This window comes from Lissotriton helveticus, chromosome 1_1 (assembly GCF_964261635.1).
Source record: "Lissotriton helveticus chromosome 1_1, aLisHel1.1, whole genome shotgun sequence".
Taxonomy (NCBI): Eukaryota; Metazoa; Chordata; class Amphibia; order Caudata; family Salamandridae; genus Lissotriton; species Lissotriton helveticus.
In genome coordinates, this window is record NC_136057.1 from 343,354,572 (window position 1) to 343,379,884 (window position 25,313).

Sequence of the window (25,313 nt, forward strand, 5' to 3'; positions counted from 1 at the left end):
TCCAATCCAAAACAATGTGCCCCACTCCAATCTGACCCACTCCAATCCAAAACAATCTGCCCCATTTAAAAACAATCTTCCCCACTCCTATCCAATCTAGCCTCATACACTTCAACCCACACCACTCTAATTCACTCCACTCTAATCCGCCCCACTCCACTCCTGTCCAATCTAGTCCCCTCCTGTCCAGTGCAATCCACCACCTCCACTCTAATTCACCCCACTTCAAACCGCACTACCCTAATCCAATCCATTCCACCACAATCCAATCCATCCCACCTCAAGCCATTCTAATCCATCCCACTCAATCCACCCCAATCTGATTTACTTCACCCCATTAAAATCCACCTTACTCCAATCCACTCTATCCAGTCCACCCACTCCAATTCACCCCATCCAGTCCACCCACTCCATTCAATCCACCCCATTCTACCCCAAACCAATCTACCCCACTACCTCAATTCACTCCACCCTATTCCACCCCACTCCACTGCACTCTATTACACTATACTCTATGACACGACACTCTGCCACTTAACCACTGTACTCTACTCCCCTCTATGACACTCTACTCTTGCTACTCCACTCTATAACACTGCTCCAACAAATTCAATCTACGACACTGAACTCCCTCAGTCCACTCTGAAGACACTCCACGCCACTGACTTCTTGCCATGCTGAACAGCAGCCTCACTGGTGTACAACATGGCAAAAACACATTGCCAAAGCCAATCAGACGTGGCTCCTCCGATATGGTGAGGAGCGTCGACCCACTGCTGCTACAGAGCAGAGGTAAAAGTGAAAAGAAAATGTTAATAACATTTTTTTATTATCACTTTCTTTTTCACTGGGTAGCCGAGTCGCAGAGCTGGACTGTCCTCCTATGCTTCACAGCTTCTGGAGGAGTTGTGGGCACTACTAAGTACGGCCAAACAGTCATGCGCACTTAGCATTTCTCCACCAGGCACTGTCTGAGTGGTGAAGCAGCCACTCAGACCAACACCCAGCCGCGCTGCTCTCATGCTGGGAATATTATTCCCAGCAAGAGAGCAGCGCATCTGGGAGCCTGCGCACTATGGGCCAGTCGAAGATAGGGAGAGGAGAAAGACGCAGTGTTGGACCCAGGCAAGGTGGCGGCACAAGGGACAAGTGAGCGCTACCTTTGGGGGACATCACAACAATAATTAAGTTAATGCATGTAGGGTTCGCTGATGTGTGGCAGGAACAAGAAAACGATCACTAGTGCTGCTGCCCGGACCAAAGCACTCCTTGCTGTTTCTTAAACTCCAAGTTGGCCGATTTTACAACCTCTGATCGCTTAAGGAGGCTCGGGGCAGTGGGGGCTGGGCCGGCACTTTATCACCACCGCGCGGCAGGCTCCGGACTCTCTCGATGTCTCACTCCTGCCCCTGCACTCCAGCCACCTCTTTGCCGACCGCAGCCCAGGAGCATGGAGCATGGAGCCAGCCACCGTTCCCCCGCTCGAGCAGGTGCGCTGGAGTTCGGCCTCTCTGCCCCTAGACCAGCTCATCTCCTACCGGCTGCCCCAGGTCGTGCGGCTGGACACCGGTGAGTACAGCGGCGCCGTGCCGAGAGGGGCCTGTGGGGAGCGGGAAGCCCGTCAGCCTGGCGTCCAACCCGCCACCCAACAACAGCAGCTCGGGCCGCTCTAAGCGGAGCCCGGGCTCCCCGCAACCCCGGGGGCCAGAGCAGCGCCGAAGGCTCCTCTCCACACCAGGAATTTATGGTTCTCCCGGACCTGCAGGATCACCATGCAGCTCCCGCCGAGAAAGGTGAGCCCTGGCCGAGCTCCCTGGCCGCCCCACGTCTGCAGCAGCCCCCGCAATTCTGGGCCAGCAGAGAGGGCCGGTGCGGAGCGGCCCTCGGGGCACATACACCCCTCCCCAAAACAAAGCAGTGGGGCCGTGAAAACACCAGATGCAGACAGCAGCCCTGCAGCCACATTTGAATGAAAGAAACTACGTCACGGACTCTCATGGACCTCTTTACTTTTTCTTTTGTCCTGGCCACCATTTTGCTGCTCTCGGCCGCTTTTCTCTGGACCCCGACCCGCCATCTTGTCCATTCTCTCTTCCTTTACCCTTTTCCCTCATTTCCCCCTTGACGATCCTCAAATGTGTCTTCCCTTTTCTGATTTGCCTTTTCTCCATACCCTTGTATCCCTCCCTTGGTGCTGTGACTGCGTCCCTCCCTCTGACCCCACTTAATGGAACTCTTCTGTGGGTTTTTTTTTGGGGTCATGACCTGAGAAAATCTACTATGTGTATATATGTTTATAGAGATAATTCTAATCACTAGTATATGTAGTAGACATTTGTACTCTCTACCATTCCTATGTGACTCTTAGAGTATATCCATTTGTATCTCTTCCTTTGGTGACTTTACAACTTGTACATTTGCAATTTTTCTTTCTGTTTGTATCTCTTCCTTGTGTGACTTTTCATCTTGTACCTTTGCAATTTTTCTGTTTGTATCTTTTATGTAACGCACGTAATCCTAAATCCTTATGTTTTGCAACTGGTTCTTATGTAAAGCGCTCTGACACCTTGGGGTAAAGTTCGCGCTATATAAAATCGCATCAAATAAATAAATACAAATAAAATAAGTCTTCGCATAGTGGTCAGCTGCCCCTAAAGCCTATAGCTCATGTGTAGGCGAGAAATATTGGCTTTGCCAATGCTTGTTCTGAATAGGTGTTTGGATGAATATACAGCCATATCAGGACTAATTGCATGATCTTTCCGTCCTTAAACTAAATAAAGACCATTCCAGTAGCTGCACCCCAGCTTCGTTCTATCCGGGGCCGATTGACACAGGTGTCCATTCAAAAGATTTCTAGGAAATCCTTTCGCGGATCTCTGCCGTTTCATTGCAGCTCTTGCGGTGAAGGCGATACACAGACGCCTCCGGGTAAAATCCACCGTGAGATTTTCCATTCAATAGTTCACAATGTACACAGCGACATTGATTGTATTGACAATGTGAAGAAACTCGACGGTGCTTGCATGTTTATTTTATCACCACCTATTTCGCTTTTCCCTCTGCACTCTTCACCCCTCCTCCTCCCGGTTTCGGTTTCGTTTCTCCAGCTGCTGACTGTAGGGAGGGGCTAGGAGGAATGAGTACATCTCTCAGTGCTGAGGAGGAGCAGACCCGGGGCAGCAGGGGGGAAAAGACGAGCTGCTGGCAGTGGCACTGAAGAGAGTCGTGGCAGTGAATGGCCCCACCCAGCATTGAGGTAAGAGCCCACCGCAGCAGAGACCCGGAAATCACTGGCAGCAAAATGTAAACAACCGAGGCGCCAATGCCACGCCGGAGAAGAGGCTCATTTCCGAGGGCTTCAGAAGTCATTACACCGTTGGCAGCCTCGACCCAGGGGTAACTGGCATCTGGGGGTCTTTAATGTGCTTACAGACCCCTTTAAGTAATGAGGTATCCACTACGTTCCCTTTATAGTCCATCTACTGCACAATTTGAAGATTTTAACAAACAATAGTTTCTAGATCATATCATTTTGAAACTTCTTAAAATTAATACACTTGGGTTGTAACTCTGTGACAGACCCCATACAAAACCCAAATGTCCACCTACGGCAGGCAGTTCGTTGCGCTAAACAGCCTTTTAAAGAGAGGAAATGTTGCCCAGGCTACTCCAAACAATAGATCGAGGGCTGCCAATTGCTCTCCACCAACCTGTGAGCAGTTCTCCTGTGTCCAGTCAGCCAACTAAATTGGGAGGGAGGGGTGGGGGGGAGTGAGCAGACCAAGAAACCAAGTAGAGTGTGGAAAAGGCCGCTTTAATGAAACAGGTGCACATTTACACAACGAATCCTCGGCAAACGCCTAACAATCTAAAACTTTACCAATTGTTTGAATTGTTTTTCCAACCCCCAAAACACCCACCCCTGCCCCTCACCCTCAGTCAAACCCGCCCCCACCCGTACATACCCCATCACATATTAAAACCATACAACAGCCCCATTACAACCTTATAACTTCAACAGGCCCCAAAACCATATCTCAAAACCCCACTTACAGCCAAAGCCCGACCAGATCCCCCAGCCTATGCCTCCAAACCCGAATTCCACCTGCACAACTTCCCCTGACAAAATCTACATTCCAAAATCTCAACTCCCCTCGTGCCCAAAATTGGCAATTCAAAATAATCCGCACCGCACCTGTTCCAAGCGACAAGGACAGAACAATAACAAAAAACCACCATGTCCACCTGTACCAAAAAGCTGCGCCCAACAAAAGGAAAAAAGAGGGGGCAAAATAGCCAGCATCAGCAAAAAACCCATGAGATGCAACCAAGACAAAGGAGGAAAAAACTATAAGGGAGGGAGGGAGGGACAAAAACTCGCTATTCTAACACCCGGCCACCAGGTCACCTAAGCCTAAAATGGTGGCCGGGGGGAGGAGCCCAAGCCCTTTATAGGCTGGGCTTCCTCCACAACCAAAAATAGCCCAAAAGAAGCCCAAACCCCTGGCCTGCTTCAAAATGGCCCCCACCCGACCCTCCCAAACAGCCCGGGGGGGGGGACCTCCCAGGGGTCGGCTGCCCCCCCCCAAGCCCCCCTTGGGAGGGAGGGGTGGGGGGGAGTGAGCAGACCAAGAAACCAAGTAGAGTGTGGAAAAGGCCGCTTTAATGAAACAGGTGCACATTTACACAACGAATCCTCGGCAAACGCCTAACAATCTAAAACTTTACCAATTGTTTGAATTGTTTTTCCAACCCCCAAAACACCCACCCCCGCCCCTCACCCTCAGTCAAACCCGCCCCCACCCGTACATACCCCATCACATATTAAAACCATACAACAGCCCCATTACAACCTTATAACTTCAACAGGCCCCAAAACCATATCTCAAAACCCCACTTACAGCCAAAGCCCGACCAGATCCCCCAGCCTATGCCTCCAAACCCGAATTCCACCTGCACAACTTCCCCTGACAAAATCTACATTCCAAAATCTCAACTCCCCTCGTGCCCAAAATTGGCAATTCAAAATAATCCGCCACCCAGAAAGCAGTGGGAGAGGACAACGAAACCCACCTTTCTGCCCCCCCAAACAGCCAACAAAACCTGTGAAAACGAGGGGCAAACGCGTACTTTAAACCAACGCATTCCTGACCGTCAAACAGCGGGACAAAACCTCTCGAATCTCCAAAAGATACAAGTCCATCCCCATCCGGGATAAATGAACCCCGTCACTGTGGAAAAAAGGCACAGCATCATACCGAATGTCACTATGAACAATCCGGCCAAACCCCAAGTCCCGACAAAACCGAGACACCTCAAGATTAATCTTCCTGCGGGACTTGTCAATAGCTTTAGGCTTCAATGCATTGCGCCAGCACCTCCTTGGGATCAACTCAGTCCACAGGACGTGGCACCCAGCCCATTGCTGGTGTAACAAAGAAAGATCCTTTTTCATGGTCCGCAGAAGAACAACACCCTTAACTGAACACAGGTCATTCTCTCCAAGATGTAAAACCAAAATATCCGGACAAACCCCTCCCACCAACCACGAGTTAAGAGCCGGAATAAGATCCTTCTACAACATACCCCCCCGTCCCTTCCAAACAACATTAAATAAACGTTCATTAAAGCCAAGCATAGCACCAAAGTAACTCAATCGAGCTTGAAGCTGAGCTCTCTTAACGAAGGAGTGCCCCACAATCCATATCGTCAGGACAGCGGAACGAGGACCAGCCACAGAACCTGCAAGAAAAAGAAGTATCAGAAAGGCAAAACAGAAGAAGACGCAGGCGCATCCCCAACCGTACCTCGGACATAGCGCTGAAAACAGTTTGAAGTCCAGCGCCCCAAATGCATAATGTCCTCCCGTGACCAACCCCTGTGAAAAGCCTCAGTGGCAGCTCCAATTCGAAAAGAATGTGTGCCATAACGAGACTCATCCAAGCCAAGATGACGCAGCGCTTTTCGCAACACCATGCGCAGTTGGTATGTAGTGACCACAGAACCATCCAAGTGTTGAAAAACGTTATGTTCTAAAACACCACCCGAAAGCTCCCACCAGCAGCGCGCCCAGCGCAAAGGGCAAGTCTCCACGGAAGAAACAGCTTCCAACCAAATACCCTTGCCTTTATTTCTCTGATCCGTTTTGGAATGAGAAAGCCAAATATGAACACCTCTAACAGACAAACGAACATCACCCCACAGAACTCCCTTGGAACACCGATTACCCAACAACTCGGACACCCTAAAGGCGCCAAAAAACATCCAGACCATCAAGGTGGCAAACAGGCAAGCTTCAGCCCTGTCTCTACACACTTCCGGCAAAACCGACACCACACTAGCCAGCCTCTGCCAAGACAAAGGAGACCTCACCGCCGGAACACCACCCCGCTCCCGAGCCCACCCTTCTAACATTCTCCTGCCCAATTCCCCCGCAGATGGTGAGTAACCCCAGAACAATTTACCCATAAAGGAAACACCCGCCAACTTCCCAGCAATAGTAACTCTGGATAAACCCCTGTCCATCAAACCCAACATAAACTGAACCACATCCTCTGATCTTTGCCACGACAGGTCCCTTTTGACAGCTCCAGAAGCCAAAAATTCTTTCCATGCCAACTCATACGCTGTTCTTGTGGAAGTCGCTAAGGACCCTACCACCAGCTGAAAGACCCTGTGTTGCCTACCGTCCACAGATGTTCCGGCATGGGAGTCGGCGTCTCGTCTGCCTCCAAAGCCAGCCCACGGAATCTCTCCCACTGTGAACGAGACAAAGCATCCGCAATGTCATTGTCCACACCAGGAATGTGTAGTGCCCTAAAGCAAATATCAAATCTAAGGCATCCTAACACAAAGACCCTGAGCAGCTTCAGAACTTGTACGTCCTTGGCAGATTGTCTATTGATCACCTGAACCACAGCCAAATTGTCAATCCTGAAAAGAACCTTCTTATGAGCCAAATCCTGGCCCCACAACGTTACTGCCACAACAACCGGGAACAGTTCCAAAAAGGCAATGCTCCGGCCACCATTCCTCCAAGCATCGGGCCACCGCTGAGCACACCACCTCCCTTGCCAATACAGTCCAAAACCATCACTACCAGCCGCATCAGAAAAGATCTGCACATCCCACATCCAATCCACTTCCCTATGTAGAGGAACTCCATTAAAAGAATGCAGAAAGGTGACCCACATACGCAAATCCTCCTTGACACCCGCCGACAGCCGAACCCGATGATGTGGCAAGTAACGACCAGACAGAGCCCTGCCCAGTCGCCTACAGAAAGTCCTGCCCGCCCTGACCACCCGACATGCAAAATTAAGGTGACCCAGTAAGACCTGCACTTCCCGCACCATGACTTTCTTTTTAGGCAACATTTGTTCAACCAACTCCAACATGTTCCTTTTCTTATCCAGGGGTAAACGAGCCTGCATGGACTGAGAGTCAAGTTCAATGCCCAAAAAAGACATGGTCGCGCAAGGACCCATGGTCTTCTCCGGAGCCAAAGGAACACCCAAATGAACCATAAGGGACTGGAACTGAACCAACGCATTCTGGCAGTCTAAAGAATCGGCAGCACCCACAAAAAAGAAATCGTCTAGATAGTGAGTAACCAAAGTGTGACCAGATTGCTGTGTGAAGTACCATTGTAAGAACGTACTGAACGTTTCAAACAACGCACATGACATGGAACAGCCCATTGGCAGTGCTTTATCCACGTACCACTTCCCAAGGAATTGGATACCCAGAAGAGGCCAATCTTCAGGATGGACTGGAAGCAGTCGAAATGCGGATTTAATATCGCATTTTGCCATTAGAGCCGAAGGGCCCGCAGCCACTACCAAAGACATGGCCACATCGACGGAAGAGTATGAAACAGAAGCTGCTTCCTCATCAATAAAGTCATTCACAGAACTACCCTCAGGCCACGACAAGTGTTGGATAAGCCGAAATTGCCCCGGGTCTTTCTTGGGAACCACCCCAATTGGTGAAATAATTAACTCTTCCAGAGGCCAATCATCAAAAGGACCTGCCATTCTGCCTTCACACACCTCCTTGTTCAACTTCTCCTGGACTATATCCTTATGTTCATCTGCCGACTTAAGATTCTTTGACCACCTCCTCACACGAGGCCCCACATAACCCAGATGAAAACCCTCTCTGAAACCAGACACCAGAAACTCTCTCAGCTCAGCAGACCCATACCCGTGTAGCGCCTCAGACAAATGGAGCACATTAACCGGCGTACGAGCCTTTGGGCCCAACACCTGATGAACCTCTCCCTCCCCTGGAAGCCTGAGGTGTCTGTGAAGTGGCCTGATGTGTGGAACCCTGCTGTGACCACTGTTGCCCACCCGGAGGTCTGAGTCCCCAACATCTAGAAAGCGGGTGGCTCTTTTTCCCACACTGTGAACATTCATGACGGAACTTACAAAACTCTCTAGTGCATGTCCCTCGATTGAAGTCCCAGCAGGTCCCAACATTAGCCTGTGCTGATGTACCTGACCCCACCCCTCCCCGGGTGGGTCGCGCTTGAAAGGGGCGGTAAAGTAACGGCAAACCACTGGCTGTAAAGATCGTTTTACCACTAGAAGCCGCACCCATGGTGTGTTGCCAAAGGTCTGTGTCTAGTTCCCCCCACTTCGCCTCAGGGTCCCAAGCCATACGGGCCCTAAACTCCTCATCATACTGTGCCCAAGCAAAGTCATTTCTAGTGATTTGAGCTTTACGAATCACATCCATGTATTTGAACAACGAAACGCAGCGCTCAGGAAACTTCTCACAGTATACACTGGCGTATATTAAAAACGCCGCCGTCCAATTTTCGATGGTCAGGGGGACTTTAGGCCGCTTAGCCAATTCGTATTCCTCTTCCTTGGAACCCTCTTTAGCACGTACTTCCCTATGTAACAACTTTAGGAGTTCCACAAACTCACCATTCCAAATTTTCTCCTTAGTGCTCAACATTAGATGAGCTCCCAACGGCTTAGTGACGCCCATATAGGGCAACTTCTTGATTTTCAACTCCTTACTATGGACAACCTTACCTGTGTCAGTTCCGACAGTAGAAGTCCCACTGTCCACTTTAGCCGCCACCCCCTTGTCAACCCCATCGGTACCCACACCCTGGTCTTTTACATAGCGACCCTTGTATAACCTACCCCCAGACCCCGTGGAGACTAAATCTTCCCCAGACCCCACAGACACCATTTGAACCTGAGGCTGCACCTTCTCACCTGGACGTAACAAAGGAGGCTGACTTGGCTCCGTTCTCCACTCCACATGGGAAACATCATCCGCCGTCCGAGGAGCCCTCACTGAGGGGCCGAGCGCTCGTGGCCTGGACCGTTCCGCTCTCCCACGCACCACCGGTGCCTGTAAAGAACTAAGAGACACATGAGACTGCCCCCCCTTAGACACAGTATCCCGCACTTCGCCCTCCTCAGGGCTATCCTCATCATAGTCAAGAATTAACGATTCATCCAACTGAGAGGGGGCAGGTAACACCACTTCCTTCCGGACCTCTTCAAGGGTCAGTGAACGATCACGGGCCTTACCAACCCTGACATGAGAGCGAGGCGGGGAGGCAGACTGTACCCGCCTGTATGCCCCACCATCATTACCAATCCCAACACCTGTCACCGGCAAGAAATTCTGAAGACCTTGCGGAGCCAAAGCAGTCGCGCCGGACCTGCTCTTGGAAACTGCGCTGTAATCCCTCGGTGGAGCCAGTGAGATCGCACGTGACCTGCTAAAACCAGCTGCGCCGACATCCCTCGTTGGGGCCACTGAGGTCGCGCTTAACCTGCTTGTAGTGGCCACGACGGGATCCCTCGTTGTGACGGGACGTGCCGCGCAAGGCTCCACCCTCTTTTCACCTTGGCGCAAATGGGCTGCCTTCCGCCCTACCAAGTCCGCTGCTCCCGACTGCTCCCTATCCTGAAAAGAAAAAGGCCGGACTGATGTGCCAGGGTCCAAACTGCCTAAAGAACCAGCCGCTGGGAACACGTCCCCAGTTACCCTACCAAAAACCTGACTACCCCCCTGAAAATCAACTGGAACCTGCCGCTTACTCTTAAGAGCCGCGCTCAAACGAAGCGGAGGGGGAGAAGGGGCACAAACTTCCTCCTCACTGCTGCCGTCAAACAAAGCCAGAATTAACTCTGACGCCGTACCCGGAACCTGAGAACCCAATGCCACGCCGTCCTGTGGCGCCCCCTCCGAAAGACCTGACACCCTATTCAGGCCGCCAACCTGTAGTCCCGGGAAATGCACCACGCCAGACCTCGAACCCACCTCACCATGAGCTACCCCAGTACCAAACCGCGTTGCATCACGCAGCCCCTCAGCCCAAGAGGGAAACACATCCAGACCCTCAAAAGACCGAACCCTAACCCCCGAAGAAGCCCCACCCCCATCACCCCCCACTGTAGAGGATCCCACCATCCCCTCATCTGCAGGCCCAGAAACAGAAGAAACCTGAGGAAAAACAAAATCACCACCACTTACACCTGGCCGCAAATTGGGAGAAACCTCATGACCCCCAGTCTGCGCCCACTCACCCTCCCCCACAGAACCACTGCAAACCGAAAAAACTTCCCCTCTAACAGATAAAGGGGGGGAAAACAATAAAGGGCTAAAAGGCACCCTACTGTAACCTGCCCCACCACCTTCTTCCAAAGAAAAACCAACCTCCTGAGCAGACGTAAAAGAAACTGCATGAGGCCCAGGGTTATTGAAGGAAAGCCCTCCCCTAGACACCCCCGGCGCTAGTGACACATCCTGCATAAGCCCCTCCTTACAAGAAACCACAGAATCAGGCTCCGGTCTGACAGACACGCTCTGCCTAGGCATAAAAAACAGCGCGTCGCGCTCTGAAAAGGCCTCCGCCCCTCCCCCCACAGCGACGTCACCAAGCGCCACTGCCGAGGTAGAGGCAGAGCGCCGAGTACCACCACGTGTACCAGAGGCCCGGCGACCCTGCTGAGAAGGCGCAGAAATTGCCAGCTCCCGGAGTGCAGACACCGGTACTGAAACCGGCTCCGCCCGCCTGAGGCCCTCACTCGCCAGCTCCCCTGTGACACACCCTGCAGCGCTGGGCTCCGAGCTCCCCGCACCCCTCCCCCGCTGCCCCTTCACCGCCGGGGCCGCTCTGCGAGAACGAGAGCGGCCCCGCTCACTTACCGACTCATTCCGTCGACGTTTGGGCGACACACACGCCGCCACCACGGCGGACACTCCCGCCGATGCACGACGTTGGGGACGCGGCTGCTCGACCTGCCGCTCCCCAATCACCAGATCCAAGCGGCCCGCCTCGCTAAGGAGGCGGATCGCCTCAAGGACGCGATAATCTTCGCCTGCCATCGAATAATCCGACAAACCTGACTATGACGCACTAAAATTCACCTCACACAAAAACTCGCTATTCTAACACCCGGCCACCAGGTCACCTAAGCCTAAAATGGTGGCCGGGGGGGAGGAGCCCAAGCCCTTTATAGGCTGGGCTTCCTCCACAACCAAAAATAGCCCAAAAGAAGCCCAAACCCCTGGCCTGCTTCAAAATGGCCCCCACCCGACCCTCCCAAACAGCCCGGGGGGGGGGGACCTCCCAGGGGTCGGCTGCCCCCCCCCCAAGCCCCCCTTTGCATTAGATGAATTAATATATTTATACCAATATTAAAGAGTGAGTATTCGAGGCGAAAGTGTATGTATTTTGATAAATAATAAGCTGATGGTTGGAGAATAGTGACAACATTTTCAAAATATATTTACAGCTGATATTTGAGTGACAACTCATGCGGCGTAGGGGAGCTGTTACTAATACTTTTTTATTTTTTTACATGACTGCTGGCATTCATGTTTGATCCACTAAGTGGATCACTGCTGGTAATCTTGCATTTGGTGATCACCAATGTAACATTGTCTGACGTGGTCACTATAAGAACACTTATAATATTATTTGTTCGGGATGATTTTCATTGAACTTAAGAAGCTCTTATTACAGAAAAGGTTGGAGACCCCTGGTATAAACACCCCCCTTTGACAGACGGTGGGGTAGCGCTTTTGTCTGAAAGAGGATACAAAAAACGGTAAGGCCTGATTTTGTGATTGGCAATTGGGTCACTCAGTCACACAAGTGATGGATTTCCTGTCCCCATTATTACAAGTGCTGGAGGATGCAGAGCACGTGTAATGAGGCACTGGGGATGTCCGTCATGTTTGTAACAGTGTAACCTGTTCACCAAACTTCAAATCAGCCCCTCAAATACTTGTATTGAATACAATTAGTGAGGACAGAACGATTTCTTTTTGTCATATTGTTTTATTTCAATATTAAAACATGTATGTTTGCATGACACAGTTCTCAAAGCTGCAGCTATTTGAACATAACACTCGTACTTTACAAATATATTGCATGTATTTTTTGAGTTCCCAGGCCTTGAACCCTATTGTACCCACTAGTGAGACAAGCACTTAATAATTATGAAATGTAATATGCTGTTTGGCATAGCTGTTTTTGATATATAGAGTTGCTGCAAAAGTGCGCCATATTTCGCCTTTCTCTGTGTGTAATCTATGCAGCCTGCAAGTAAGGGACAGGGGTATGGAGAAGTTCAGAGGCTGGTTTATTTAGATCTTGCTAGTGGCACTAGACCTAGGGGTGCTGAGGGTGATGCAGCACCCCCTGACATAATTGAAGGGCCTCAGAGGAGCAATAAAGAGTTTTTTTTTTTTCCCTTCCAGTAATTACTGCCAATTGCTACTTGTTAGAGGATAGAAGGTCAGAGGTCAGGCATGCCTTCTGACAAACTGCTGATTATTGTGTTAATATGAAGGTCTATTTACCTGCCCCCCTTCTAACTGTAGAGTAAGGGCATAATGTAATTTCGACCAGTAATACACCTCCCAGGGTACAGGGAGTGTGTGCGTATCTGGATATTGCCACATAATGTTGTGGGATTTCTAACTCATCTACATAAAATTATTTTATTGCTTAGAAAATTAAATATTTTGAAATATATAAACATCACACGAAGGACGTATGAGGCACATTGTCTCTTAACTTTAACGTGAGGAACAAAAATTGTATTAAGTTCAAGATAAACCAAGACATTAACTTTACTCTGGACGCCTACAAGTTAGAAACAACATTAATGTATTTTCTATTCTCTAAATATGTGCTGTGTTTGCCGGCTATCCGGCCCCTTACACACCTTTCCCCTGCCTGACGATCGTATTGGGGCGGCACCGCTCCATATAATATCCTGGAATGTTAACGGCCTGTTAGATAAGGTTAAGTGCTTAGCAGTCCTGCGATATGCCCAGCGTCGCGCCACAGACATACTCCTGCTTCAGGAGACTCACCTGATAGGCAACCACTGCCCCTTTCTGGTGCAACATGGTTATGGCGGAGTCTGTCACTCTGGATTCAATAGGGAATCGAGGGGGTGGCTATTCTGGTGTGCCGCACTTTTCTATTGGTGGCGCGTAGCGTGACACATGACCCCCAGGGCTATTTCATCTTCCTGGAGGGGACCCTTGGGGATCTGCCTCTTAACCTGTTGGCTGTCTATTCTCCTCCCTCCTTGTTGGCTCTACACTCCAAATACTCACCTCCATTGTTGCTGTCTTGCCCTTGGGTATGACCATATTGGGGGAGACTTTAACGCGATTATGGATCTCGGCCTTGACACTGCTTCACCCCCCTCCGCCTCGAGGATGGCCCAATCCGGGCTCCTCTCAACCTGGGCTGCCAGCCTGGGTCTCGGGGATGCCTGGAGACTCTGGCACCCGACAGCTCGACAATACACCCATACCTCAGCTTCCCACCACACGCACGCGCGAATAGACTATGTTATTCTGCCGGCTCAGGACTGCCGAGCGATCCAAGTTATCACCATCCTCCCCAGGGGCTTATCGGATCACTCTCCGATGGCGCTGCAGGTAGGCTCTATCCCTCCGTCCTCGCGCCCGGTCTGGCGACTCAACGCCTGGTACCTCCAGGACGAGGGGTTCAAAGAGCAAGTAGGTGCCAAGCCTACGGCTCTATTTCACCAACAATCAAGGTTCGATGACCTCCCCCCGTACGCTTTGGGAGGCAGGAAAGGCCTCCATACGGGGCATTGCCAAAGGCCATCTCAAACGTACCCTTAAAGCACCCGATTCCCAGTTCACGCTTCTGGAGGCACAGGCCGCCCAACTCTAGAATCTGCCCCACCCCTCCCTCCCCCCAGGACAGAACCGAGGCTCAGGACAGGAGGCTTACGTTTCTAAGAGATGAGATCAGACAAACCTCCATGGAGGGTGTCAAACTGCTATGGAGATCTTCCGTAGCCCGAGTGTATGGATGGGGAGATAAAAATGGGAAGCTCCTCCATCGCCTGGCCACCTACCGTATGGCCAACCGTATAATCCCAGAGGTAACCGACTCAGGCGGCGAGATTCATCGTGCCCCAGCGGCAGTGGCCCAATGCTTCGCCACTTACTACGCCACTCTCTAGTCGGCACGGACACCTAGCCTTTCGGTCCCAGAGCTCCTCCGACGCGAACGGTTACCCCTTCCGCGCCTTAGTGAATTTGAGGTGGAGGCGCTTGACCTTCTGATCACCCCCGAGGAGGTTCTAGATGCCATATCGCACATGGCGGCAGGTAAGACACCAGGACCAGACGGGCTCCCTCAGGAGTTTTATGCGTCCTAGCAGGACACCCTGGTTTCGCCTCTCTTGGCAATGTACCGAGTGGTGGTGGATTGCGGCTCCTTCCCCCCAGAGACAGACTTAGCCGCCATTGTGGTGATCCCTAAGTCTCAGCCCCCCTCAAACTGCTGCTCCGACCACCGTCCCATCCCTCCTATTAATTCTGAGCTTAAAATATTCGCCTCCGTCTTAGCCAACCACATACGACCGCACTTGACCAGTCTGGTTCCACCCAGACCAATGCGGTTTTATGCCTCTCAGAGGGACCAGGCATTGCCTCAGACGCCTTCACCTTGCCCTCACGATTTGGCACCTGCTGTTCCCCTATTTGTCTCTCCTTCTCGTAGACTTTGAGAAGGCCTTCGATTCTGTGGATTGGGGTTACCTGGAAGCGGTGTTGGTAGAGTTGGGCTTTGGAATCCCCTTCTGAAACCTGGTTAAGACGTTGTATTGTCAGCCACTGGCTCAGGTCCTAGTCAACGGCGCACTGTCCCGTCCCTTTCCTATCAGAAGGGGCACGAGACAGGGGTGCCCCCTCTCACCGTTTCTATTTGCTTTGGCAATGGAGACCTTTGCTTGCCTTGTCCGTTCTGACCAGTCTCTCACGGGGTGGAGATGGCCCTGCTTCGAGGAAGACAAGATTGCGCTATATGCGAACGACGTGCTGTTATTTTTGGCGGACCCTGCTCAGTCGGGACCCCGATGCCTTCGGGCATTGGATCTTTTTGAGCGCACCTCGGGCCTCCGGTTAAACCCAACCAAGTCCGTCTTGGTTCCCCTTCACCTTTCATGGGAGTGCTTTGATAGGCATTCAACGATCCCTTTTTGGCGGCAGTCCTTCAAGTACTTGGGGATCTGGGTGGCCCTTCTCCCCGACTTCGCCTGGTCACTTAATGTCACCCCTCTGGTTAAGCGAGTCCGCGCTGACCTCCTCAAATGGCGAACGCTACCACTGAACCCTATGGGCAGAATAGCCCTATTTAAAATGATGATACTGCCCAGATTTCTATACATGCTCCAGAATACACACCTCTCCTCCTGATCCTGGTTCCGTGAGATGGACAGCTTGCCCATCAAGTTTTTATGGGGCGGGCGGAGGCCCATGCTGACCCTGGCCCAATGCCGGATCCCGCCCATTGACGTAGGTCTTGGGATGACAAGCCTATATCTTTATTGTTTAGCAACTCAGCTCCTTACCGTGCACGACTGGTTTAATGGCGGCTGGTCCGACCCGGCGTACCGTCTGGAACTGCACACCCTGGGTCGGTCTAATATTCAGGGGATGCTGTACAGAAACACTGTTTCCCAAGCTCTCCCCGAGGTCACACGCGGAGTACTCTTGGCCTGGCGGGCCTCCTTGCGCCATGTACGCTGGTCGGACAAATTGACCCAGTATACTCCCTTGTTGTGCACCACCAGACTCCGGGAGGTTGCTACTCTTTCAGGATTCTGACCTTGGGATCTCATTGGGATTTCCCTATTGGGTGATGTCTGGAGTGGAACCCACTTGCGCTCCTTCCAGGACTTACAAGCCCGGTACTCCCTCCACTCTTCCCAGTTCTTCAGATATCTGCAGCTAGGCCATACCCTCCGCTCTCATATCTCAGAGGGCACTTCCTTACCTGAATGTAGCCCACCTGAAGCTCAATACAGGAAAGAGGGGTCCCAGAAAGTGTAAGCACAAAGATTTTTTAGAGCCAATCAATTGGACATTCATACACAATTAGAAACAACATTGTTATTTAATCACAATGAAAGGACCGGCTAAATCAACTTCCAAGGGCACATGTTAAAAGAGTGGAGCCGCGCGGTGCGGTCGGTCGTTGCTCCGGCAATTCCCGATCGCGCTCTGGACGATTGATTCTAGCCAGCAGCTTTATTGTTTCCCGATCAGTTCCTTGGCGGGAGGCTCTTCGTTCACCACACCGGTGCATCGACCTCTACAATTTATTCCGCAACGACCGACCGCACTGCGGCGGCTCTACTCTTTTAACATGTGACCTTGGAAGTTGATTTAGCCGGTCCTTTCACGCATTAATTGCGAGGTTCTTCTCTCCAATGATCCAACACTTACCATGATATCAATGACCGTTTCATGGTAATTCGCCCCACCCCCGTCCTGATGAAGACCCCCCAGTAAGGCACCCACATTTGCCTATATTTTCCGTGGGTCGAAACGTCGACAGACCTCTTATGCGACCAACAGTCCATAGATCAGCTTCCCTCCACAACTATCATTGATTGTTATTCTATTGGAAGCATGATTTACAAGATTTGGTTCCAAATCCAGTTTGTGTTTTCTGTAAATCCGTTCAATCTTATTGCTTTATTAAGATCTTTTGACCATTGGTATGTCACTACCCTAAATACCCTACACTTTTCCCAACACCATTTTCCCTCCCTCCTGATCTCCCTTTGCGGCATCTATTTCGTTGAATTTCGCCTGTATTAATCTGTGGTATTATGTGCCTACACATTGTAATTAAATAACAATGTTGTTTCTAATTCTGTATGAATGTCCAATTGATTGTCTCTAAAAAAATCTTTGTGCTTATACGTTCTGGGACCCCTCTTTCCAGTACTACAATCTCACCCAAGTCCCAGTGACTCCTTGGGTATAACCCTTGATCTTGCAACGCACCTGAAGCTTAAGTCATGACTGGTAATCTGGGGAAAGAAGGAATCTCCTGCATCTATCGTTATCTTACAAACAGCACCACCAACTCATTATCTCGACTCCGGGACAAGTGAGAGGGTTAGCTTGGGGCCCTGGAGGGACGCATTGATGGCTCCCAAAATAATTGCAGTCTCAGCGAGGCTTCGACTAGTCCAAATATACTTCCTTCACGCTGCCTATCTTACACCGCTGTGCCTCCACCGCGCGGGGTTTCGGCCCCATGCTTCTTGTCCCTGCTGCACTCACCCCCAGGCAGATTTTTAGGTCTCGCCTAGACGAAAGCAAAGCGAAGCTTTGCTGTCTGGCGAGACAACTTATGTAGTTACTTTTCGGGGAATGTGGACAGCAGAGTTCCACGCGCTTTCCCTTGCCGAGATTGAACCTCGGGAGCGCGCACGTCGCCGTGCCTCATAAAGCCTCACTCACGCATGCGCACATACACAGCCATACACACACTGCATACACACACGCACCCCCCCTTAAACAGACACACGCGCACACAGACAGACAGACACACGCACGCACACACACACACTCAGACACACACCTCTCCTCTCCCTCAACACACTCACCTGTTCTGGCGGTGCTCGGCGGCGGTTCTGGCTCTCGGGCGGCGGTAGCGCTTTGCGGGGCTCTCTCACCACATGAGAGCCCTGCCTTCCCCATGCGCCCGGCCGCTCTTCACCCGGTCCCCCATCTCGGGACCGGGACTCAATCAGGAGCCTTCGTGGCTCCTCGGGCAGCTCTCTCTCGCCGCGATGGGGCGGGACTTCCGGTTGGGGCCGCGATGTGATTGGCCGGCTGCCGAACGGCTTCCGGGTCGTCGCAGGCAGCGCGGCGGCCCGGCGGGGATTTTTTCAAAATGTAGTCTTCTCACAGGAATGTCCAGGGGTGGGGGCGGACTGTGGGCTTGCTATGCCATTACAGGTTAATTGATTTATATTTATATTGTGGTAAATTTGTGAGTTTCCAGACAGTCATAGCACTTAATTGTAGTTACGTATATTTAACTTGCTTATGTCAGCCACTCGACTTGTGTGCGGAAAATGGAACCGTAAAAATTAAAGCCCACCCCTGAACCGTGAATATCCGCTACAACTGTGAGTCTCGTGCAGGAGGGGCACAATTTAGGTAACTCTGCTCGTTCAGTCCACCCCCTGTCTGAAGGTGGAGATTACACCCTTGCGTTCGCCATCACTAGCCCTTGTAAAAGTATTCTTTATTCCTTTGCCGTCACTGGCTCCCTTTCCCTGCTCTCCTGACGACGCATATAAATGTGGCCTCCCTTTGTCTGTCTGCGTTTATGGAATTAAAAACCTGTGTGGCGCTTATAGGTCAGTGCGTCTTCGAACAGCTGTCGTGCCCAGCTTTTCATTCTTAAGACGTCCATACAATTTAGCACAATTAAGTTGGATAACAGAAACACAGAAAACATGCTTTTACTTTTTGCCAAATTTAGTATGATTCCATTAAGCCGTTTCTCTGTATTAGAGAACAAGATTTCCAAAGGAAAATCACAAGTTGGAGCCCCCTTTTTTGCTTGCTCCCTGACTGATCAGTGGAAGTTTCGTACAGATTCTTCAAACTGCCTAAGATTTAAAAAACATGCCTTTCCAATCGAAGGTGTGATGTTGGTTGCTGCGGCAGTTTTGAGGTCATGTTGAAACCCGCCTTCTACCTTCTACCCACCCCTTCCTGCCCAGAAACTTGTAGGAAGTTTTAGAGGCTGGGGTCTGCTGTGGATGAACACTGGCCTCGGATAATGGAGGGGACCGGAGAATCAAGCGCAGGGCTGACCCACGGTAAAGGAGGGACTCCCCAGCAGCTTGTACAGACATGATGTGTGTCTAACCATAGGTTTCAGTTGACGGTCTTTTGTTTGCTCATACAGTCGCTCACCACTTACCTGTCTTAAGAGAATTTCTCATTTTATTTGCAGAGTTTTCTACCCACATGCAGAGCACAGCTGCCTTTCACACAAATACAAGTGTACACAAGTTATACAGTAACACTATATATGATATAATATAAAAAGAAAATAATCAAATTCACACGCACAAAACAGTGATCACTGGTTAATTTTCTAAAAAGCAGTGGACCTCATCTATAACTAAAAGGATAACAAGCATTTGCAATGCAATAGGGCTCGCATTACCGAATGTTTGAGCTATTGGTGTTGCATTATTATTAGTAATGCCAATAGCTCAAACTTTAATAATGCGAGACCTATTGCATTGCAAATGCTTGTTATCACATGGTATAGCTTCGTTCTGCGATCAAGAGGTATTCGGAAACCGTGACCGGAGAGTTCGCTTAGGTCCTGGGCTGGGAAGTTCCCCTTAACCCTCTGATCCTACTTTTGAGCATCACCGAGGGGCTGGATGGTACCAGAGCTGAGAAGCTCTTTCTTAACACAGTGCTGGCGGTGGCCAAGAGGGACATTGCAGCTCACGGCTGAACACAATTACATTGGCACGCTGGCACAGGGGAATGGACTGGTGTGCCGCACAGTAACGGCCTCTATATGCGGCCAGAGGTTGCCCCAAGAAGTTTAATTGAATGTGGGGGAAATGGGTCGGGTGATAGAGGACTAAATGTGCTGTCCAGGACTGGAGTGGGAATGCCGATATCTTCCCTATATATGCCTGCCTTTATATGCCACTGTGCTGTGTTTTCGTCATTGCCTTTTCTTACACATCGTAATCCTGATTGGTGCTGTTATATTGTAGCGATTCAAAATCAATAAATTGGTTATCAAAAATATGTTCTGTTTTCATGTAAACTTGACACAATTTCAAACCTCAGAATTGTTGTAATTTGTGTCATGGGGGCAACCTTGACAATTCATGCCATTTACCTTCCAAACATGGCAATAACTTAACATAAAGTGACCGTTTGCATTACATTTATTTTGATTACGAGTTTAGAAGTAAAACTGCTTGAAATCATACAACTTTGAAAAAACCAGCAGGAATATAGTTAACTCTGTTTGACTTAACCTTGCATTAAATAAGCAATTTATTTCTAAATGCTCTAAAATCTCAAAGGGATTAAGAAATTTGTGCTCTCCACAGCAAAATTCGCGCCTCCTATATGTGGACTATTCACAGCAATTAGGCTTTTCTGTTTTTCTTACACTTGCGACGTGTTCTTGATGTGCTTCCTCAAGGCACCGTGCTTATTTTGGGCCATACTTCTGCAACAGCTCTTTGTGTCATAACGATCGTTTCTGTCTTTTCACAAACTGGACAACATATTTCTGAAGATCTTTATTTTACTTTGAATTATTAAGCAGTAATGAGGCATTGTGCAGTTTTTTAGGGCTTCTGTGAGCTCACTGGTAGACCCCCAATAATAATGATTAAGAATCCTAGTGCGTCCGACAAATTTATGCAAATAATTTCCCCAAATGCTGGTGGCAATCGCAATCAATGCCCATATATCTTGGTACACTCGCTTTGCTTCAGCGACAGGCCAAAGGAAGGAACTGAAAGAGACTGAGAAAGAGAAGAAACAATGTTACCAGCTCCAGTGTCGCTAGATCTCGATCTAAATCAACAATCCATTCATGTTGGGGCTGTGCCAGAATAATCCCTAAACAAACACACACCGACCTGAATTTAGTTTGCGATAGCTTAATTTATTTCAGTCACATATTATTATAGACCAAACACTGGATGACACTGGGTTTGAAGGTGGAAGAGGTAAAGTGCTGGGCCAATTTGTGTTCATAATTAACAAAAAGAAGGAGTACCACCTGAAAAAATGCTCACAGAGCGATTTCGGCGGGATGATTATATATATAAAGAAGAGAGTCCTTCTTTGGCTTTTAATAACCCCTCACTCACCGACCTGGTTGGTGACATGCTTCATCATCGGGGCCACCTCGATGGCAGAGTGCCATCAAGGTGTGCTACAACACCTGAAATACAGTGGAGCTGGTATGTGAGTGATGAGTGTTAGAAAAAGAGGGTAGGTGTGTTAAAAATTGTCCTGGTATGGCTTATTTTAGAAAAATGTTATTCTTAAGACTACTGGACAATGTTAAAATATGTATGTAGATACAATAACAGGTATGATTATGACCAAGTGTATCTGAATAGTATGTGGAGGGTCTACATGTTTCAAACCGTATTTGGAATTACCGGTTTTTCTTCAGGACCAAAACAAAGAAATGGATGGTCAGGGTACACTAACACCCTGCCATACCGTCATTCCTTTGTGCCTGGGTAACAAAATTAGTGATACCCGGCAAAAAAACAACAAAAAGTATAACCCGGTGGTGGTTATCCTAGAATAAAAAGACCTGTGGAGAGAAAAGGTATAAATCACAAGAAAACTCGTTACATGCCTGCAACGTAGTGAAGTGACGAAATCTCCTGTCTTTGTGCTTCATGATTCATCCCACACTAAGTTAATGCGGACTAATACAGTGCATTATTTCTATAGTGCAAAGTGCTGCTCAAATATATAAAAGTTGAATATTGCCGCAAAACAGCCCGATTGGCTTCCTAGCACACCTATCAATTATAGTGTGCTTGGTGGAGAAGATCTGAGAATAATTAATCACACGCATCCAAAAGCTCTAGGTGCGTGACTATGCAGCAATCACATCTTTATAAGTGAAAGGCATAACAAAGTGTTTTTGTTCCATCATGATTCAACACAGGACAGTACACAAACAAACACAACAGCGAACACACAGTAGAAAGGCTTACTCCTAATGAGGGGTCATTGGGCAGCACGGGATTTAGAGGGAAGGGAGGCCTGTGTTCGAAAGCATATTCTGTAAGGGAAACGAAAAAAGCGAGGCTAAGTACCTGGTTGGGAGGTTAAAGGTACTGGAAAAGTTCAGGGGAAGAAACGGAGAACTTCACGATTCCTCACAGTGCAGCGAGTTTCTACTTACAGTTTTTGCAGGTCTGGTAAAGCATTGTACCTAGTGAGCCCCTCCATGCGCCCGTAATGAGAGCGAGCGCTAAGCCGGCATTAAGACGGCCGCCATCGCGGTTGTGGTGGGTGTGGTGGAACAGGCGTGATGACGTCACACGGTGCCCGGGAGTTCAATACGGAAGCCTCACGGGTGCATACCGTGAAGTTGCCATGGTAACGCCGCCGTCATTCGAAACAACAGGAAAGTGGCGTCACTTGTATCTTTAATAGTAAGCACTAAGGGGCAATGGAGTGCGTAGCTGTTTTCGGTACATAGGGACAGAAGGTCAGTGCTCCGTGTAGCTGGTTATCAAAATGGGAAGATGGAGGGAGGGATAAATGATGCTATAGAGAAGCCCTCACTCGGGGCTGGCACTAGAACCATTGCGCATAGCGCTGGGCTTATATCAATAGAAGGAAGGCTGGTGGTATGTGATATTAAACATATCAGAGATTCGAACACAGTCATAAGGGGAAGTAGTTGGGCAGCAGACTTGTGACATATCAACCCATGATAGCCACGGTGTTTTGATAAATCTAGATGCAGAGGATTCTTACATATAGAGGAGAGGGCAGAAATTTAAAGAACATTTGCCCACTGTATGGTATCATTCAGACCATTGACGTGTGTAGATAGTCTATAGACCCATCTTTGTTCTTTCTCATATAGACGTTTCTGTAGGTTTGGCCCAGGAGGCAGTTGTTCAATGATAGTCCATATCATGTCATTAGGTGTATGATTCTTCTCTATAAAGTGGTCCATCAGTCTGGTCGCACTTTTTTTACAGCGGATGGTGCTGCGGTGTTCGCAGATTCGTTGCTTGATCTTACGGGTAGTCATTCCTACGTATTGTTTTTTGCAAATACATTCAATCAAATAAATAACATTGTTGCTGTTGCAGTTCGTGTGAGCAATTTGCCTTCATACTTTTCCTGCTTCAAGGTCTAGTGTTTTTGTATTTCTTGTCAAGTGGCAGATGCAGCAGTTTCCACAGCGATAATGCCCAGTCACATTGGGGAGGCCCCAAATCCTAGTGATGGATTGGTTGGCAGAAACAGTCTTTGTTTTGGGCCTGGTTTTAACCAGGGTGTCCTTTAGACTGTGAGACTTCTTGAAGGAAAAAAGGGGTTTCTCCCAGTGTAGATTTCCAGAGTTTATGATCGCCCAGTGTTTATTTATACTCCTTGTCACCTGATTGGATACTGCGCTATATGTGGTTACGCATGTCAATGGTATAGAGTTGTTGGCTTTCGTTCTTTCTTCAAGGAGTGCCTCTCTGGGCTGATTCCTGGCCCTCTTCTGGCATTTATTTGCAATCTTGTTTGGGTATCCACGTTTTCGCAGTTTCTCCGATAAAGCATTAGCTTGTTCCTTGTAATCAGATAGTTTACTACAGTTCCTTCTTAATCTAAGGAATTGTCCATAGGGTAGGTTTTCCCTGAGCGGGCGAGGGTGGAAACTCTCAAACCTTAATAGATTGTTTTTTGCAGTTGGTTTGTAGTGAGTTTGTGTCTCTAGTCGATTGTTCTCCTTGCTTATCACCACATCCAGGAACACAATTTTTTCTTTGTCATAGCAGTTTGTGAATCTCAGGTTGCCATCACAGGTGTTGATCCAGGAGATGAATTGATCCAATCGTTCGGTTGGTCCCTGCCAGATTGCTAGGACGTCGTCGATATAACGTTTCCAGAAAGTCAAATTTTCGCGAAAGGGGTTAGTGTCATTAAGGATGAATTTCTGTTCGAAGTCGTGGACGTAAAGTCCGGCCACGCTTGGGGCAAAGACACTTCCCATTGATGTGCCCCCCGTCTGTAGATAGAGAGTACCCTCGAATTCGAAGTAGTTGCATTTCAAAGCCATTTTTGCACATTCCAGAATGAAAGCTCTTGGTGTATTGTGCGGCCAATCGGTATTCTCCAGGGTGTTCTCAAGGACTTGGATGGTGTCGTCTTGAGGTATACTAGTGTAAAGACTTTCAATGTCGAAACTTAGTAATACCGTATTCTCGTCTACAACCAGATTTTGTAATTGATTTAGTAGGCTCTTTGTGTCTTGTAAGTAGGTAACCGTGTTTTGAACAATAGTCTTTAAGAAGTAGTCACAGAACCTAGACAAAGGTTCTAATAACGATCCAATCCCTGATACAATTGGGCGTCCTGGTGGTGGTAGCCTGCCCTTATGCATTTTAGGAAGTATGTAAAAATATGGGATTTTTTCTTCTGTGGTACATAGATAATCAGCTTCCTGTTTAGATATCTTGCCAGCCACTTCTGCAGCTTCCACTAGTTGCACAATTTCTGTTTTCAATTCATTAGTTGGATCTGAATCCAGGAACTGGTAATTTCTGCTGTCACTGAGAAGTCTGATGCATTCCTCGCGGTATGAAGTTATATCCATAACTACCAAACCCCCACCTTTATCCGCAGGTTTTATTATGATGGTCTCACAGGCACGTAATTCGGTTCGTGCGGTGTTCTCGGCTCTACTCATATTTTGAAATTGGGCAGAGGTCTGCATTTTTTCAACATCATTATACACAGCCTGTTCAAAAGCGATTAGTTCCACGGGGGTGGTATGTGGAGGTGGCATAAAGGTAGATTTTACTCTCAGCCCGGTTTCATTTTCAATCTCATTTTCTCTTGGAGGACCCTGTTTTTCAAAAAAGGATTTAAGTCTTAATTTTCTAAAAAATCCTGCCAACTCGCAATGTAATTGGAATTTATCCACACGAGCTGTGGGGACAAAGCCTAGACCTTTATTCAAGACGCTCTCTTCTGTATTTGATAAAGGTCTGGAGGAAAGGTTCGTAACTTGGGTCTCGTGTTGCTGGGCCCTGCTTTGCTCTTCGTTCGGTTGCTCACTGGGTCATCCTCCTCCCAGTGTACCTGGTTGGATTGTCTGTTTTTTCCTCTTCCCCGTCAGCCCCTGTGAAAAAAAGGGGGTCGAAATTGGTTCTGGTGAAATGGGGGAGGTTGGAAATGCTATTGGAAAGGAGGTTGCCATC

At 49.1% G+C, this 25,313-nt stretch overlaps 1 protein-coding gene across 1 annotated transcript in view; it reads left to right on the forward strand.

Moving 5' to 3' along the window:
* The first annotated feature begins 3,108 nt into the window (after positions 1 to 3,108).
* Positions 3,109 to 25,313, forward strand: part of LOC144807640 (protein mono-ADP-ribosyltransferase PARP12-like) — a 190,040-nt gene continuing 167,835 nt past the window's right edge. The window contains exon 1 of the mRNA XM_078673266.1: positions 3,109 to 3,259. The gene's annotated coding sequence lies outside the window, so the exon portion shown is untranslated. The remainder of the gene's footprint in view (positions 3,260 to 25,313) is intronic.